Here is an 18317-nt window from a genome sequence, read left to right as displayed (position 1 = left end):
ATCATATTGTTCAAGTTCGTGGCACGGTTTCTCTATATTGGGAGATATAAAAAAAGGATAATTTGACGTTTAAAAAAATTGCAAAATTATTGAAGTCGTGATTGATATTTAGGCAATTTTCAATTTAAAAATTAATTTTTGTTTGTTTCTCTTTCGAGACGAGTCCAATGGTTCTTTGCAAATTGAAAAGGAAAGCCAGAGATCGCAACACACGTCATAGAAGAACATATCAAGATTTTTATATGATAGCTATACCTAAATCTGTATTAATTTTCTCCAAAATCAATAGTGTTCGTTCTGGTGTTAACAAAATTTGGAATGTGCCAAATTTGATGGTACTCGGACAATAAGAATATATGGACAGGCAAAGCATAGATACGTTAAGGTCGCAAAATTTAATGGCTTCCAAACGTAGTCGCGTTACCAGGAAATAAAACTTTTAAATTTTTCCCACTTTCATTCAGATACTAGGTAAATTATAAAAACATAATACAGAAATTTAAATTATTATAGCAAATTTGGCCGTTGGCAATTCAACTGAAGTTGGGTTGCCATCCATAATCGAACTATAAATTTGAACAATTTGTCTTACTTTTTTCGTAAATTTTCAATATGCTACAATAATGCAGACAAATCAAAATATAAACGGTCGCTTGGTTTCTTCTTGTTACTAGCTGGCAAGCTCTTTCCAAAAAATAGTTTTTATCTTTAAATATTTTGCAGCCGCTGCCCAGAGGACCAAGAAGTTCAAGGCCGTGGGTCTTTCTTGGATCCACATTAATTGTTTTATTTTGTGCATTTGTTGTCCAAATCTTATCTACGTCACCCCAAATTTGGTTGTAAAATTTGTATTCGAAAGACTTTTAATTGGAGTTCTATTTTGTGCCTCAACATGCGTTTAGATATCAGATTGGTACTCCATGCACATAGATTTTCAATTGAACATCATTTATTCCTGGCCGTCCTATATGTCCGTTTATCCGCTTAATTTATTTGGGAGGAAATGGAGTTGCCCAGATACTTGGTTCCAAATAATTAGGCTAATTTATTTACCACTTTAGCGGATTCGCTTGCTTATGGGTGAACAAAACGTTCCTGCCGCTAAATACCTTGCACTTTAACGTTGTTGACACTGACACACATCCTAAAAATCAAATATAACAATACAAGCAAAAAAAAAGTTATTTTTAATCATAAATAATCGGCGATAAATTTAGCCGCTTAGCTAATCGGAGATAGTACTTTTCTGAACACGAACTAAGAGAGAAAATTCACTTAATTGGTAAAAAAAACAATCCTATTTATATAATATCATGCCAAAGACCTTTCAATTGAGAATACTGTTCCGATCAGCCTACCTGTCCTGTTATACTAGAGCTGGCAAACTATCGATGACACTATCGTTAGTATCGATAGATTTATTATTGCGTCAATATCGGTAGTTTTAACACTATTGATACTATCTGTAAAATTGATTTTTTTGTTGAAATATACTTTTTCCGTTAAAAATTATTGGTTTAATCAACAATTCCATAATTCGTAAGCCAAACTTTACGTTTTTAATAGAACACCGTCAAGTTTCTGGGTCTTGGTATTAGTTTCTGGGTCATGGTATTAGATGTGGGATATTCAAATTTTGGGTGACAGTATTAGTAGCCGTTGAGTGCAGCGGACGTATTTCTATTTCGCTAATCAACGAAAAAAATAAATTATATATTTATCCGTATCTCGGAAAAAGTACTACCTATAATGAAAAAAATTTTAAAGCCTTTTGGAGTAGGCTAGAAATGGACTCCAAAGACTCAACATCTGCGGTGGTGGCGTCAGACCGTAGCGTGTTGTCTCCTTCCCTCCTATAGGTGTGGGTGCCTTGGGACCTGTAGTCGAGAGTAATGCTTCAAGCGCACTAGTAGTCGTCAGACTAATTAATGCGGAAGAGAGGGATAAACCAGAGGGATGAACAGATCGTGCCAAGCCTTTAAGTAAAGGTGGTGTTTCTGACTCGGATTCAAACATCGACTGTGTCAATAAAACAGTCATCACAGCCGAATCGAGAGATGAGAGCATCGGGATGACGGCAGAAGTGAGCGATGGCTCTGCTATGCTCACAAGCAGACCGAGAAAGCGATCCGGTGCACGACGAAGGAGACAGAGGAGTATGTACCCTCAGCGTAATCGGGCGAAAGTGACATTCCAAGCACTTCTACGAAAGTTGGAAAAAGAATCAGATCTCCCGAAGAACATAAAACTGCAAAAATACTGAAGAGGAAAAAGAGCTCCCGCATTCAAGTACACTGGAAAAACCAAGCCAGCCATCCCGCAATGGAGACTCCAGATAGTGTCCTGCGGAGGTAGACAAAGTTGGAACAGCAACGTAGGAAGAGCGCACGGCCCTTGAGTCTTCATAGAGGACTTTTACTTCCGAACTGAGCCCAAAGCCATCACGGAAGGGGAAGATGGTCGCTGAGAATGGTAAGGAGCCGCCTTCTTACGCCAGAGTAGCAAGGAAGCACAACAGAGATGAGCTGACTTTTGCAGTCATCAATATCGGTTGTGCATACGGTAGTATACCACCAAATCATCGCTCCCAAGTGGAGGATCTGGTTAAAGAACAGGGAACAGACTACTCTCAAGATGCCCATTTACTGGAGGACCAATGATTGAGGTAATCCAGATAAACCTCCTCCAGAGCGAGACTGCTACATACGCTCTGATGGAGAAAATCAGCAAGGGCAAGATTCGTATTGCCTTAATTCAGGAGCCAAGGACGACCCGCAACTAAGTTTCCGGACTGAACAATATCAACTACCAATTATTCTATGCTAACACTGGTACTCGGCCGAGGACCTGCCGTTATTTGTCATAAAAATTTTAATTATATATTTTCCCCGTAGTTGTCACCGTCGGATGCAACAGTGGTGAGACAGGGAGACGGTGGAGCATACCTGGCATCACTTTATCTGCCTTTCGACTTTCCGACACCGCCACCCACGTCGGAGCTGCTACGGCTGGTGAGGAAAGCAAAACAGACAGGTAACGAGATACTAATAGGGTGCGATACGAACTCTCACCACATTTCGTGGGGTAGTACCAACACTATTGAGCGGGGCCTATCCCTGGCAGAGTTATCTATTGTAATACTAACGACCTAATAACACTTAATATTGATAACACCTCTACCTTTGTTAATAGGATTAGGGAGGAGGTATTAGATGTCACGATATGTTCGGAAAATCTAATCGATGAGGTTCAGGATTGGAGTGTCTACATGGAACCCTCTTTCTCTGACCATCGCTACATTAGGTTTAGAATAGCACGGCCAGCGCCGAATCCGATAAGCTTCCGGAATAAGTTGAAAACCAACTGGACAAAATTCGGAAGGCTACTCAGAAGAAAACTTGGGCAAGATAATTTAGATCGTCCAAGCTTGAAGACATTGACGAAAATGTCAACAGGATTACAACTGCACTGGTGGGACCCTTCGAAGACAGTTGTCCTCTTCCGGAAAAGAAATCAGCCCAAGAAAAACCCTGGATGACCGGGGAAATTCGTAATATTGGGAAAGAGGTTCGCAGACTGACTGTTTAACAGAGCACGTCGTAAAAAAGCGGAAGTTTATTGGGATGTATATTACACACGGCTCAAGGACTACAAGCTTTTCTTCGAACAGGTCGATAGCGTTAATAACGCCGCCAAGATAAAAAAGTTTCTCTCAAAACCCATGTGCAAACTGAAACCATTAGGTCAGAAGGACATAGTCCAAAGAAGGTTTAGAGTTCATAGAACAAACATTTACAGGGAGCTTTTAAAATAAGCGTTGATAGGATCAGTGTTGCTGCTTTTGGTAGGTTCCTACCAAAATTGGTAGGTTTTTTCATGATATAAATACCAAGCTATTTACAAAAAAAGCAGGGGATAACTCAAAATTATTTTACTTCTTGTCGTTTCTATGTATTCGTTAAAGATGCAAAGTAAAACAATGTGCAATATGTCGAGGAGCTAAATACTGTTACAAGAGGTTGCACTGCTTCAAACTTCAGGATATTATATTGACTTTAACTGGTACAAATTTTAAGGAATCACTTGCAAATTACGTAAATTCTAGGTAACATATGCATGTTTAACGCCTCCAATCGGAAAACTGAGCTATATGGCAGCTGCAAACAAATATGTTCCGATCTGGTCAATACTCAGCTCACTAGGACCGCTAAAATGGATAGAAAAAGCTCATTTGTGGACTCAAACCCTTAAATCGGTACTGTGTTCATTGAAATCAGGGTAAAAGTACGACTATTATGAACTCAAGATTTATTTTCAGGAGGTCGGTATAAATGGTGCTATATTATGATATAGGCCATATTTGAACTTTAGGCTGTAGAGTGATTTCAACAAACATGAATATAACGACGATTATGAATGCATACTTTGTGGGTTGAAAATGTATAATTTGATGTATTGCAAATGGAATGGCAAAATGGCCAAATCTTCGGTGGATGGTATAAAAACATATATGCGTTTTTTTGCTTGTGAACATTTGGTAGGTTTTTGTAGGATTTTTTATTTTTTAAATTTGGTAGAAATTTTTTTCTCGAGTGGCAATACTGGTCGGGATTCGTTGTCTACTCCCCAACAATTTTCTTTTGACACAGATGTTTCATCGTTGGGCATATAGTTTCGCTCGCAGTTTTTCTTTTTTTTTTTTGAGGTGGGGCTGCCCCCTTACACGACGAAATGTTCACATAAGAGTTTTATACTACGTCAAAGTACTTTTCGTTTGGTACTCACATGTTTCCAATCGGTAAACGAGCTAAGATTCGGTTTTGAGTTTTTAACTCCACATTCTTCGAGATTCCTGAATTCAGCTGTTTTTGAATTTATACCAAGCATGGAAGTATGCAAAAATACAAAGTGCAACACCTACTTTTATGTATAAGGAATGAAATTAAATAGAACAGGTAAGAGCGTACTAAGTTCGACCGGGCCGAATCTTATATACCCTCCACCATGGACGCATCCGTCGAGTTCTTTGCGCAGTATCTCTTTTAAGGCAAACAGAGAATAATGAATATGGATGGAGGAGGAGCTATATCAAGTTATAGTCCGATTCGGGGCTCAAGAAGCAAAATCGGGAGATCGGTTTATATGGGAGCTGTGTCAAGCTATAAATAGATTCAGACCATATTGCACACACACACACGTATATTGAAGGCCATGGAAGAAGCCGTTGTACAAAATCTGTGCCAAATCGGATGAGAATTGCGCTCTCCAGAGGTTCAAGAACTCAAGATCCCAGATCGGTTTAAATGGCAGCTATATCAGGGTATGGACCGATTTGGACCATACTACGCACAGTTGTTGGAAGTGATATCAAAACACTATGCAAAATTTCTGTCAAATTTGATAAGAATTCCGCCTTCTATAAGCTCAAGAAGTCAAGACCCAGGATCGGTTTATATGGCAGCTATATCAAAACATGAATGGATTTGGCGCATTTACAATCCCAACCAACCAACACCAATAAGAAGTATTTATGCAAAATTTCAAGCGGCTAGCTCTACTCCTTCAAAAGTTTGCATGTTTTCGACAGACAGACGGACGGATGGACATGGCTAGTTCGACTTAAAATGTCACGACGATCAAGAATATATATACTTTATGGGGTCTCAGACGCATATTTCGAGGAGTTACAAACAGAAAGACGAAATTAGTATACCCTCATCATATGGTGGAGGGTATAAAATTATGTAATGTTGTTTGCAAGAGTAAAGGCCGAAATAGAATAAGCGTGTTGCGTCTTGTTTAGCGTCGTCGTTTCTCAAAGCTTGCCATCCTTTGCAACCCACATAGATCGCGTGACATGCTAAGCTGTTCTACATTAAGTGCACGTCTAAGCTTTAAACCATAATTTCTGGCAAGACAACATACAGTATATCCAAAATACAAATTTAACAGAAGAGAGCGAAAAAACAGAATGGCATAATAAACTTTTTGTATACAATGTTATACAAATATAAATGGCTAATAATGTAGAAGACTACCATAGATCCCATAATAATATTCAAAAAATTTACATTTTTTTTCGTTTACTACAGTAAAGTTAAAATAGATGGACGAAACTATATTATATTTTTGTCCTCCTAATAGTCTTCAGTTTTAGTAAAGAAAATACATAAGTTGCTTTATTTTAGAAACATAAATATTAGACACGCAAGTTTAGGACAATGTGTTGTAGCGTGCGTCACAAAAAATCTATCTTTAATTTTTGAGTGTTAAAAAAAATTACGCCATATATATTGTTCGACATCACGCTTCCAGTGCTCTTTCAAGTAAACAAAATATAAACATTTTCTTTGCAGTAATAGCAACAAAAACAATTTTAATACGATACACCTATGTGGAGAAAACAAGTAGGAGGGTGCTAAGTTCGACCGGGCCGAATCTTATATACCCTCCACCATTGATCGCATCTGTCGAGTTTTTTGCGCAGCATCTTTTTTTAGGCAGACAAGGAATAATGACGGTGGAGGAGGAGGAGCTATATAATGTTATAGTCCGATTCGGGGCTCAAGAAGCAAAAACGGGAGATCGGTTTATATGGGAGCTGTATCAAGCTATAGATCGATTCAGACCATATCATATTGCCCACTTATGTTGAAGGTTGTACAAAGTTTGTGTCAAATCGGCTGAGAATTGCGCTCTCTAGAGGCTCAAGAAGTCTTATCGGAAGATCGGTTTATATGGCAGCTTTATCAAAACATGGACCGATTTGGCCCATTTACAATCCCAACCAACCTACACTAATAAGAAGTATGTGTGCAAAATTTCAAGCGGCTAGCTTTACTCCTTCCAAAGTTTGCGTGCTTTCGACCGAATTGACAGAAACATCGCGACGACCAAGAATATATATACTTTATGGGGTCTTAGACGCATATTTCGAGGTGTTACAAACAGAATGACGAAATTAGTACACCCCCGTCCTATGGTGGAGGGTATAAAATCTGAATAGAACCTTGTAAGATTTTTTTTCGATAGGACTTAAATAGTCGCTGCTACAGCCTGGACCATTTTCATGAAATTTTGCACACGTATTAATACGTTTAATAAAACATCTCATGCAATATTGTGTAAAGACCGGACAAAAACTGTGGGTTTTATAGTCTTAAAAGGCCATATTGGCTGAAAGATATGTATTATAGCTATATTCAAATCTGACCCGATATTAATAAAATTTAGCAATCGCATTTGAACGTTAAATAAATCATCTCTTCCGAAATTTTGTAAAGATCGGAATAAAATTGTAGCTACTACAGCCTTAAAAGACCATGTCGGATAAAAGATATATATGGGAGCCAGGGGCGTAGTCAGAATTTTATTCAAAATCGAAAATTGCCAAAATTCTTGTTACTGAATAGTTGGCAAAGTTTTAAAATTGTGGTATCTATTGGGTGCAGGAACTGACACATCGGCGGTAAAATAAAGTCATAGCTAAATTTTGCACCGATAGCTGAATTTTACACTGATAGCTGAATAATACACTGATTGCCATTGATTTGCCAACACAGTGCAAATATCTTTTGGAAGTTGTATTAATGGCTTCGAACGGTATACAACGGCAACGGCTCTTGCTGCTGCTCCGTGTGCCCAGATTCGCATTAACGGCGAAAAATACCCAAGAATAGAGCTGCCGTAGGAAATCCTAGCTCGGTTTAGGCAGGAGTTTTCGTAATGAAATTTGGATTGGCGTAAAGTAGACGACTGAAACCAGTTACAACAATTTTTCCAGTCATGCTTTGGGGGATAAATTGGATTCTCAAAAGTCAGCAATTTTTTTTTCATCCCAAAAATCAAACGAAAAAATTTCTCAAAATTATTAGGAGTGAGATTTCTGTAATCCGTTTTAATGTCTTGTTGCATTTGATGGTTTCTATGAAAAAAATGCATGGCAATAATCCTACTACTTTTGGCAGCAGGTTCTATTTTATTCCTAAACCATTAAATCGAGCTTTCTTCTCTAAATCCTTAATATTTTATATTAAGAAAATTATTTTTTTGTTGTAGGGGCTTAGGAAATAATAAGATTTTTTTTTTTAATTTTTAAAAATCAAAATATTTGAAAAAATTGCTACGTCAATATAAATTCTCTAAATTAGGAATATACTAGCATATACACAATTATGAATATACCAGCCCCGTCGCTTTCTGCCCCCGATGGTACACCCAACATCAAAATGTAACTATATCGCAATGTTAATAGCTTTAGCCTTATCCATAAAGAAAGAAAATTTTGAAAGTTTTAATGCCTAAATGTACGAATTAAAAAAAAAAAACTCTAGTCGGCCGAGAAATACTACCAAGGTGTAACTTTATCGCTATTTTAAGATCTTTTTGTATGTTTTAGTACCTAAATGTACAAATTTCAAAACAATCTTCTAGTCATTCGTTACATACTGCCAAGATGTACCAGTATCTCTAATGTCACAGATATAGCTCAGTCTGTAAATAAAATACCAAGATTTAGTACCAAAATGAACGAATATCTAAAAAAATCTTCTAGTCACTCGGTACAGAGTTCCTAGTTGTAATTGTATTCCAAATTTCAGAGCTGAAGCTCAATCCGTGTAGAAGGTGCCATATTATACGTTTTAGTACCAAACTCATCAAAATAAAATACTATACAAAATAAATACTGCCAAGATATGCCTGTATCCAAAATTTTAGATCTGTAGCTCAACCTATAAACAAATTACTAAATGGTACCAATTACAGCACTTAAGTTCTTTTTGTTACACTCCTTGTACGATTTCAACATTTCATATTTGGTACAACTTATCGTATATTTGTCAAGACATGGATCATTTTTAGCAACTTTTTTTTAATTTTACCCTTTTCCTTCCACTATTAAAGTAAACAAGTAAAAGCGTGCTGAGTTCGGCCGGGCCGAATCTTATATACCCTCCACCATGGATCGCATTTGTCGACTTCTTTTCCCGGCATCTCTTCTTAGGCAAAAAAGGATATAAGAAAAGAGTTGCTCTGCTATTAAAACGATATCAAGATATGGTCCGGTTCGGACCACAATTAAACTATATGTTGGAGACCTGTGTAAAATTTCAGCCAATTCGTATAAGAATTGCGCCCATTGGGGGCTCACGAAGTAAAATAGAGAAAACGATTTATATGGGATCTGTATCGGGCTATGGACCGATTCAGACCATAATGAACACGTATGTTGATGGTCATTAGAGGATCCGTCGTACAAAATTTCAGGCATATCGGATAATAATTGCGACCTCTAGGGGTCAAGAAGTCAAGATCCCAGATCGATTTATATGGCAGCTATATCAGGTTATGAACCGATTTGAACCTTATTTGACACAGTTGTTGAAAGTAAAAATAAAATACGTCATGCAAAATTTCAGCCAAATCGGATAGGAATTGCGCCCTCTAGAAGCTCAAGAAGTCAAATCCCCAGATCTGTTTATATGACAGCTATATCAGGTTATGGACCGATTGCAACCATACTTAGCACAGTTGTTGGATATCATAACAAAACACGTCGAGCAAAATTTCATTTCTATCGGATAAGAATTGCGCACTCTAGAGGCTCAAGAATTCAAGACTCAAGATCGGTTTATATGGCAGCTATATCAGGTTATGGACCGATTTGAACCATACTTGGCGCAGTTGTTGCATAAAATAACAAAACACGTCGTGCAAAATTTCATTCTGATCGGATAAGAATTGCGCACGCTTGAGGCTCAAGAAGTCAAGACCCAAGATCGGTTTATATGGCAGCTATATCAAAACATGGACCGATATGGCCCATTTACAATACCAACCGACCTACACTAACAAGAAGTATTTGCGCAAAATTTCAAGCGGCTAGCTTTACTCCTTCGGAAGTTAGCGTGCTTTCGACAGACAGACGGACGGACGGACGGACGGACGGACAGACGGACAGACTTACGGACATGGCTAGATCGACATAAAATGTCGCGACGATCAAGAATATATATACTTTATGGGGTCTCAGACGAATATTTCGAGTAGTTACAAACAGAATGACGAAATTAGTATACCCCCCATCTTATGGTGGAGGGTATAATAAGCTATTTCGTACTTTTGGTACCAAAATGAATGATTTTTTAAAAATTACTTAGTCAGCCCCCATATTTTTATTAGTAGAATCTTCAGGTTTAATTTCCGAGGTCTAGTTCAATCCATAAAGAAAGTATGAAATGTAACCAAATACGGTACTAAACGTAAGTTTCTTCCGTTTTCTTTACTATTTTTCATATTTTTTCTATCTACCCCTTTATTTCGCAAAACAGTCATTTAACCCAAAATTTCGAAGTTCTAGCTCTAGTCGTTCGTCCCATGCAAAGTCACCACTTTCGCACCATATTTGGTACTTTTTGTTTCTAAATGTTCAAAACCACTTTTAGCATCCCAATTAAGGTTACCATAGTGTACCTAAATTACAAAATTCAAAGCTCTAGCTCAATTAACAAACAAGGTACCACAAAAGTACCAATAGCGGTACTAAACGTACCATTTTTATACCCTCCACCATAAGAGGGGGGGTATACTAATTTCGTCATTCTGTTTGTAACTACTCGAAATATTCGTCTGAGACCCCATAAAGTATATGTATTCTTGATCGTCGTGACATTTTATGTCGATCTAGCCATGTCCGTCCGTCTGTCCGTCCGTCCGTCCGTCTGTCCGTCCGTCAGTCCGTCCGTCCGTCTGTCTGCCGAAAGCACGCTAACTTCCGAAGGAGTAAAGCTAGGCGCTTGAAATTTTGCACAAATACTTCTTATTAGTGTAGGTCGGTTGGTATTGTAAATGGGCCTTATCGGTCCATGTTTTGATATAGCTGCCATATAAACCGATCTTCGGTCTTGACTTCTTGAGCCTCTAGAGTGCGCAATTCTTATCCGATTGGAATGAAATTTTGCACGACGTGTTTTGTTATTATATCCAACAACTGCGCCAAGTATAGTTCAAATCGGTCCATAACCTGATATAGCTGCCATATAAACCGATCTTGGGTCTTGACTTCTTGAGCCTCTAGAGTGCGCAATTCTTATCCGATTGAAATGAAATCTTGGGTCTTGACTTCTTGAGCCCTCTTTTTAGTACCTAAATGCACGAATATCATTTCGTGCGTTTAGGTACTATCGCCCCCCTACAACCTAAGTTCCACATTCGTGCCACATTTCATGACTTTAGCTTTAGCCGTTTGGGCTGAACGTTGATCAGTCAGTCAGTCAATCAGTCAATCACGCGTCTATTTTATATATAGATATAAAATTTCATCACAATCGGACAACGGCATCAGGCATAATGAGTTAAAATTTTGTCTTTAAAAATATTTATTGAAATTTGTCTATAGAAGACATTTTAAGAAAATGTTTGGCACAGATAAGCGTAATATAAAGACTTTAAAAATGTTTATGCAAAATTAAAATGTAGGTTTTAAAAAGTAATCTCGAGGCTAGGTTGTCTTTGGAGAGTTTTTCGCTAAAAGTTAGTTATTAAAAAAATTCATTTAAATGTAGTCTTTAGAAAAATTTTAATAAAATCTTTTAGAAAAATTTCGTCTTTAAAAAAAATTAAACAAAAATTTTTCTTAAAAATAATTTCAAGATTGGTACGGCCCGTACTGAAGTTTTATCATCAGAGAATATTACGCTTAATTATTGTCTCTAGAAAAATATCATTAAAATTTTTTTTAGAAAAAATTTCTTAAAAATTTAGTTTTTACTAATAATTTCATCACAATCTGGTCCTTAGAAACATAATTTTAAGTCGGCCCTGGCTTCAGCAAAAGGTTGTCATTGTAGAATATTATAAATATAATATTCCAAAATAGGCCAAAATTGTACCTAATACAAACTGAATTAGTCCACAGATAAATATATCTGTCATATAATCACATATTTTAAATTTTCCTTTTTAGCTATAAAAGTCTCAATTTTTATCTAATTTTTGTATTCAAAGCACTTTGATACCGTTCAATATACGTACCGAATACAGCTCTGATGGCTCCATAATTTGGTTAGGTTGGAAAGAGGGTGCAGATATTAATCCACCCATGCCACTATGGACATACACCTAAGCCAGTAATCGGCTTGTTGTGCGTTCTAAAAACTATAAAGAAATCTCTAAAAAGAAAATTTTAAGTTAGGAATTCCGTGCTGCTTACAAAATCTTTAATTGTTTTCAATACCACTCCCCTAAGTTGGTTCATGTCTGGTATTGTGTCTCTACCTAAATGCCGGTATATGCTAGACGCGAAGGCCGGGCAATGACAAAGGAAATGCTCCAACGTCTCATCATCTTCCCCGCATGCCCTACACATGTTATAACTTGCCGCACCTATTTTACATAAGTGAGCTCGTAGTCCTATGTGTTCCGTTATGATACCAATAGCTATACCGACATCCTTCTTACTTCCTTTCAGTAATAGCCTAGTCTTCTCTCGATCTAGATCCCCCATTGGATTTTTGGCGCCCTACCGATCGTTTCTGTATTCCACAATGTTGCATGCGCATTCGTCACCCACTCCCTTAACTGGGACTGCGTCGACCCGAAAGGCGTCGGGTTAACCAAGTTTATTGACGGCAGTCCTCTGGCCTTCACCGCCGAATCGTCTGTCCTTTCATTTCCCCTTTCTCCGTTTTGGGCCGGCAACCAAACGATGCTGATTTTGCCATCCTCAGAGAAGACGTTAATCTCCTTCTTACACTGCAAGACTGTTCGTGACCTTACCGTCCTGGTTGTTATTGCCCTTGAAGCAATTTTACTGTCGGTAAAGATGTCCACACTCGACGTCCTCGCGTTAGCACCACACTACTTTACGCATTCCGTGATCGCCCGGATCTCCGCCAGCAGGACTGTTTTTGCTTTTAGAGACCGTAACTACTAATCAATTTAAAAAATATAATTATAGCGCAAAGGTTAGCATGTCCGCCTATGACGCTGAACGCCTGGGTTCGAATCCTGGCGAGACCATCTGAAAAACTTTTCAGTGGTGGGTTTCCCCTCCAAATGCTGGCAACATTTTTGAGGTACTATGCCATATAAAACGTCTCTCCAAAGAGGAGTCGGCCTGTGGCACGCCGGTCGGACTCGGCTATAAAAAGGAGGCCCTTTATCATTGAGCTTAAAACTTGAATCGGACTACACTCATTGTCATGTGAGAAGTTTGCCCCTATTACTTAGTGAAATGTTCATGGGAAAAATTTTCATTTTTATTTAAAAAAAAAATGTAGCATTCGTCACTCAGGATTTACCCCTATAAGGAATAGTGTATTTCAACGCGACTTGGAATTTAAGTCAATATAAGGTCTGTTCGCCTGCTTTTATAGTAAAAATTTGCAGGAGAGTAAGAGCCATTTTACTCTACTTAAAAAGTCTGCAAGCAAAAGTACACGGAAGACTTCCAGTGAAAATTTGCAGAACAACAGCTGATTGTTTTGGTTGGATTTTTATTTACTTGCTTAGGAAAACAATTGTTTTAAAATAAACAAGTGAAAGCGTGCTAAGTTCGGCCGGGCCGAATCTTATATACCCTCCACCAGGGATCGCATTTGTCGACTTCTTTTCCCGGCATCTCTTCTTAGGCAAAAAAGGATATAAGAAAAGAGTTGCTCTGCTATTAAAACGATATCAAGATATGGTCCGGTTCGGACCACAATTAAATTATATGTTGGAGACCGTGTAAAATTTCAGCCAATTCGTATAAGAATTGCGCCCATTGGGGCTCACGAAGTAAGAGCCCCCTGTATCGGGCTATAGACCGATTCAGACCATAATAAACACGTTTGTTGATGGTCATGAGAGGATCCATCGTACAAAATTTCAGGCATATCGGATAATAATTGCGACCTCTAGGGGTCGAGAAGTCAAGATCCCAGATCGGTTTATATGGCAGCTATATCAGGTTATGAACCGACTTGTATTTTATTTGACATAGTGGTTGAAAGTAAAAATAAAATACATCATGCAAAATTTCAGCCAAATCGGATAGGAATTGCGCCCTCTAAAAGCTCAAGAAGTCAAATCCCCAGATCTGTTTATATGACAGCTATATCAGGTTATGGACCGATTTCAACCATACTTGGCGCAGTTGTTGGATATCATAACGAAATACTTCGTGCAAAAATTCATTCCATTCGGATAAGAATTGCGCCCTATAGAGGCTCAAGAAGTCAAGACCCAAGATCGGTTTATATGGCAGCTATATCAGGTTATGAACCGACTTGTATTTTATTTGACATAGTAGTTGAAAGTAAAAATAAAATACGTCATGCGAAATTTCAGCCAAATCGGATAGGAATTGTGCCCTCTAGAGGCTCAAGAAGTCAAGACTCATGATCGGTTTATATGGCAGCTATATCAGGTTATGGACCGATTTGAACCATACTTGGCACAGTTATTGGATATAATAACAAAACACGTCGTGCAAAATTTCATTTCAAGCGGATAAGAATTGCGCACTCTAGAGGCTCAAGAAGTCAAGACCCAAGATCGGTTTATATGGCAGCTATATCAAAACATGGACCGCTATGGCCCATTTACAATACCAACCGACCTACACTAATAAGAAGTATTTGTGCAAAATTTCATGCGGCTCGCTTTACTCCTTCGGAAGTTAGCGAGCATTCGACAGACAGACGGACGGACGGACGGACATGGCTAGATCGACATAAAATGTCACGACGATCAAGAATATATATACTTTATAGGGTCTCAGACAAATATTTCGAGTAGTTACAAACAGAATGACGAAATTAGTATACCCCCCATCTTATGGTGGAGTGTATAAAAATGTTGGCTATACTTGTAAGGTGTTTCCTTTGATAAACGGCAATTTATTGACCCGAGAATGATAAGGCTAGAAGGGGAGCCATTCGTCGTATCCAAGATCTCCGTGCCGCTGGACAGCCATCACAATATACCGTGTACGAAGCTACGAATTTCATCCGTGGCGCCAAGTCACGCAAGGCGCTGGTCCAAGACGGAATCTCTACGCTGATGCTGAAGAATCTGGATCTGCCTGGAGTCGAGTACCTTACAAAGCCCTCAACCTGTCTGAACACTGTTATAGTACCCGAAGTTTGGAAATGGGCAGTGTGATCCCGCTTCTGAAACCTGGAAAGTACACGAGCAAAGGGGAGTCGTACAGATCGATCTTCCTTCTTCCATCAGTAGCCATGACGCATGAGGGACTACTCCTCCCGATCCTTCCGTTAGATAATTTCCTTTCGCCGAACATCAGCATGCATTTCGAAGACTGCATAGGACTACAACTGCTTTAGAAATAACGGCAGCACTTGGTTTGCTAACAAAGAAACCTTGGACTAACCACCTAATGCTTCTGGATATTGTCGCTAGACAAATTGCTGCGACCACTGATGTGAGGCTAAGGGACCTCTCTATTTGGTCATTTTCATTGAAGATGTCAGTTCACAATTGGCAAACTAATTGTACTAATTTTTTCCATCCCACTGTACGTAACTTGTTTAATTGGCCAGCCAGACCCACTCAATCCCATGGCAGCATCTTCCCTTCTTAATGAATTCAAAGGTACGGTATTGGTTTCGTCTTAGCTCTCCGATGAGGATGATTTCATCAAAACACTTAAGAAAACGAGTATTGCTTTTTTTCTTGGTGTCTGGAAGGATACAAAGTTTTAATATTCCAAGATTTTCCAAATAAATCCGCGAATTTTGCACTTGCCTCCTAATGTAGACTAACCGACTTGAGGTAAAATTACAATTTCATTTGGCCAGTTTTCTGTATCTAAACACTGGCGGCTGCCTTGAATCTTCAATAAAAGTAGATAAAAATAAAACAAGTAAAAGCGTGCTAAGTTCGGCCGGGCCGAATCTTATATACCCTCCACCATGGATTGCATTTGTTGAGTTCTTTTCCCGGCATCTCTTCTTAGGCAAAAAAGGATATAAGAAAAGAGTTACTCTGATAGTAAAACGATATCAAGATATGGTCCGGTTCGGACCACAATTAAATTATATGTTGGAGACCTGTGTAAAATTTCAGCCAATTCGTGTAAGAATTGCGCCCATTGGGGCTCACGAAGTAAAATAGAGAGAACGATTTATATGGGATCTGTATCGGGCTATAGACCGATTCAGACCATAATAAACACGTTTGTTGATGGTCACGAGAGGATCCATCGTACAAAATTTCAGGCATATCGGATAATAATTGCGACCTCTAGGGGTCAAGAAGTCAAGATCCCAGATCGGTTTATATGACAGCTATATCAGGTTATGCGCCGATTTGAACCTTATTTGACACAGTTGTTGAAAGAAAAAATAAAATACGTCATGCAAAATTTCAGCCAAATCGGATAGGAAATGCGCTCTCTGAAGCTCAAGAAGTCAAATCCCCAGATCTGTTTATATGACAGCTATATCAGGTTATGAACCGATTTCAACCATACTTGGCACAGTTGTTGGATATCATAACGAAATACTTCGTGCAAAAATTCATTCAAATCGGATAAGAATTGTGCCCTCTAGAGGCTCATGAAGTCAAAACCCAAGATCGGTTTATATGGCAGCTATATCAGGTTATGGACCGATTTAAACCATACTTGGCACAGTTGTTGGGTATCATAACAAAACACGTCGTGCAAAATTTCATTCCAATCGGATAAGAATTGCGCACTCTAGAGGCTCAAGAAGTCAAGACCCAAGATCGGTTTATATGGCAGCTATATCAGGTTATGGACCGATTTAAACCATACTTGGCACAGTTGTTGGACATCATAACAAAACACGTCGTGCAAAATTTCATTCTGATCGGATAAGAAATGCGCACGCTAGAGGCTAAAGAAGTCAAGACCCAAGATCGGTTTATATGGTAGCTATATCAAAACATGGACCGATATGGCCCATTTACAATACCAACCGACCTACACTAATAAGAAGTATTTGTGCAAAATTTCAAGTGGCTAGCTTTACTCCTTCGGAAGTTAGCGTGCTTTCGACAGACAGACGGACGGACGGACAGACGGACGGACATGGCTAGATCGACATAAAATGTCACGACGATCAAGAATATATATACTTTATGGGGTCCCAGACGAATATTTCGAGTAGTTACAAACAGAATGACGAAATTAGTATACCCCCCCTCTTATGGTGGAGGGTATAAAAATTAATAATTACCAATAAACAATATTTTTATTATACCCTCCACCATAGGATGGGGGTATACAAATTTCGTCATTCTGTTTGTAACACCTCGAAATATGCCTCCGAGACCCCATAAAGTATATATATATTCGTGATCGTCATGCCATTTTATGTCGTTCTAGCCATGTCTGTCCGTCAGTGCGTCTGTCCGTCCGTCCATCTGTCTGTCGAAAGCATGCTAACTTTCGAGGGAGTAAAGTTAGCCGCTTAAAATTTTTCACAAATTTTACATAATGACATCTTCAATGTTCAGCATTTCTAAAGTGTTTAGCATGCGACCCATGGTGGAGGGTATATAAGATTCGGACCGGCCTTATTTGTTTTTTAATTCAAGTGATTTCCCTTTTGTATTTGTATCACCCTTAATTTTCCTTTTGTATTTGTATCACAAGAGAGAGCGAGAGATATCAAATTTTGACAGTTCGAAAACAGAGAACCTGCTAATTTCTACCGGGAATTTTTTTTCTAGCAGAAATTTGCCATTTTGAACAGATGTTTTGTAAAGGTCAGCTGCTTTATGCTTTATGAAAAGCAGCTGACCTTTACAAAACATCTGTTCAAAGTGGCAAATTTCTGCTAGCAAAAAAAGTCCCAGTAGAAATTTGCAGGTTCTCTATTTTCGATCTGTCAAAATTAGCTCCCTCTCGCCCTCTCTTCTGCGTACAAATTTGCACACATTTTTTGAGTTTCCGAACACAGCTATAGTTAGGTCTTGAGGAACATGCTTTAATAAGAACACAAAATTGCACTGTGTATTTTTTTTTTCACCAAAAAGCATATAGTTCTATGGAAATTTGGCAAATAACGCAATTACATGGTATCTTAACTCATAAACGTACAAAAAGGGCCCGTGAAAAAATCTTGGATTTGCGAACACAACAAAAGTAAACTAACCATACCCGATGCTGTTATGCATGGCATGTGTTTCTTTTAAAAGCTTTTGCTGGGTGGCAACGAAGAGATATATTCTCACTGCACAATCCATTTTTTTGTTTAATGGTCTAATCGTCAATCTCATGCTCCTACACAACTGCGCAAACTTGCCATTGAGTGTGCACCCGCATATGTGGTTTTATGGCCGAT

The 18317-nt window shown here is 38.5% G+C and overlaps 1 long non-coding RNA gene across 1 annotated transcript in view; it reads left to right on the top strand.

Moving 5' to 3' along the window:
- Window positions 1-18317, top strand: part of LOC131994899 (uncharacterized) — a 426615-nt gene that overhangs the window by 63547 nt on the left and 344751 nt on the right. The window lies entirely within an intron of this gene.

The sequence above is a fragment of the Stomoxys calcitrans genome, chromosome 2 (assembly GCF_963082655.1).
Source record: "Stomoxys calcitrans chromosome 2, idStoCalc2.1, whole genome shotgun sequence".
NCBI classification, from domain to species: Eukaryota; Metazoa; Arthropoda; class Insecta; order Diptera; family Muscidae; genus Stomoxys; species Stomoxys calcitrans.
Note: the sequence above shows the minus strand (reverse complement) of the source record. Positions and strands in the feature narration are given on the sequence as shown.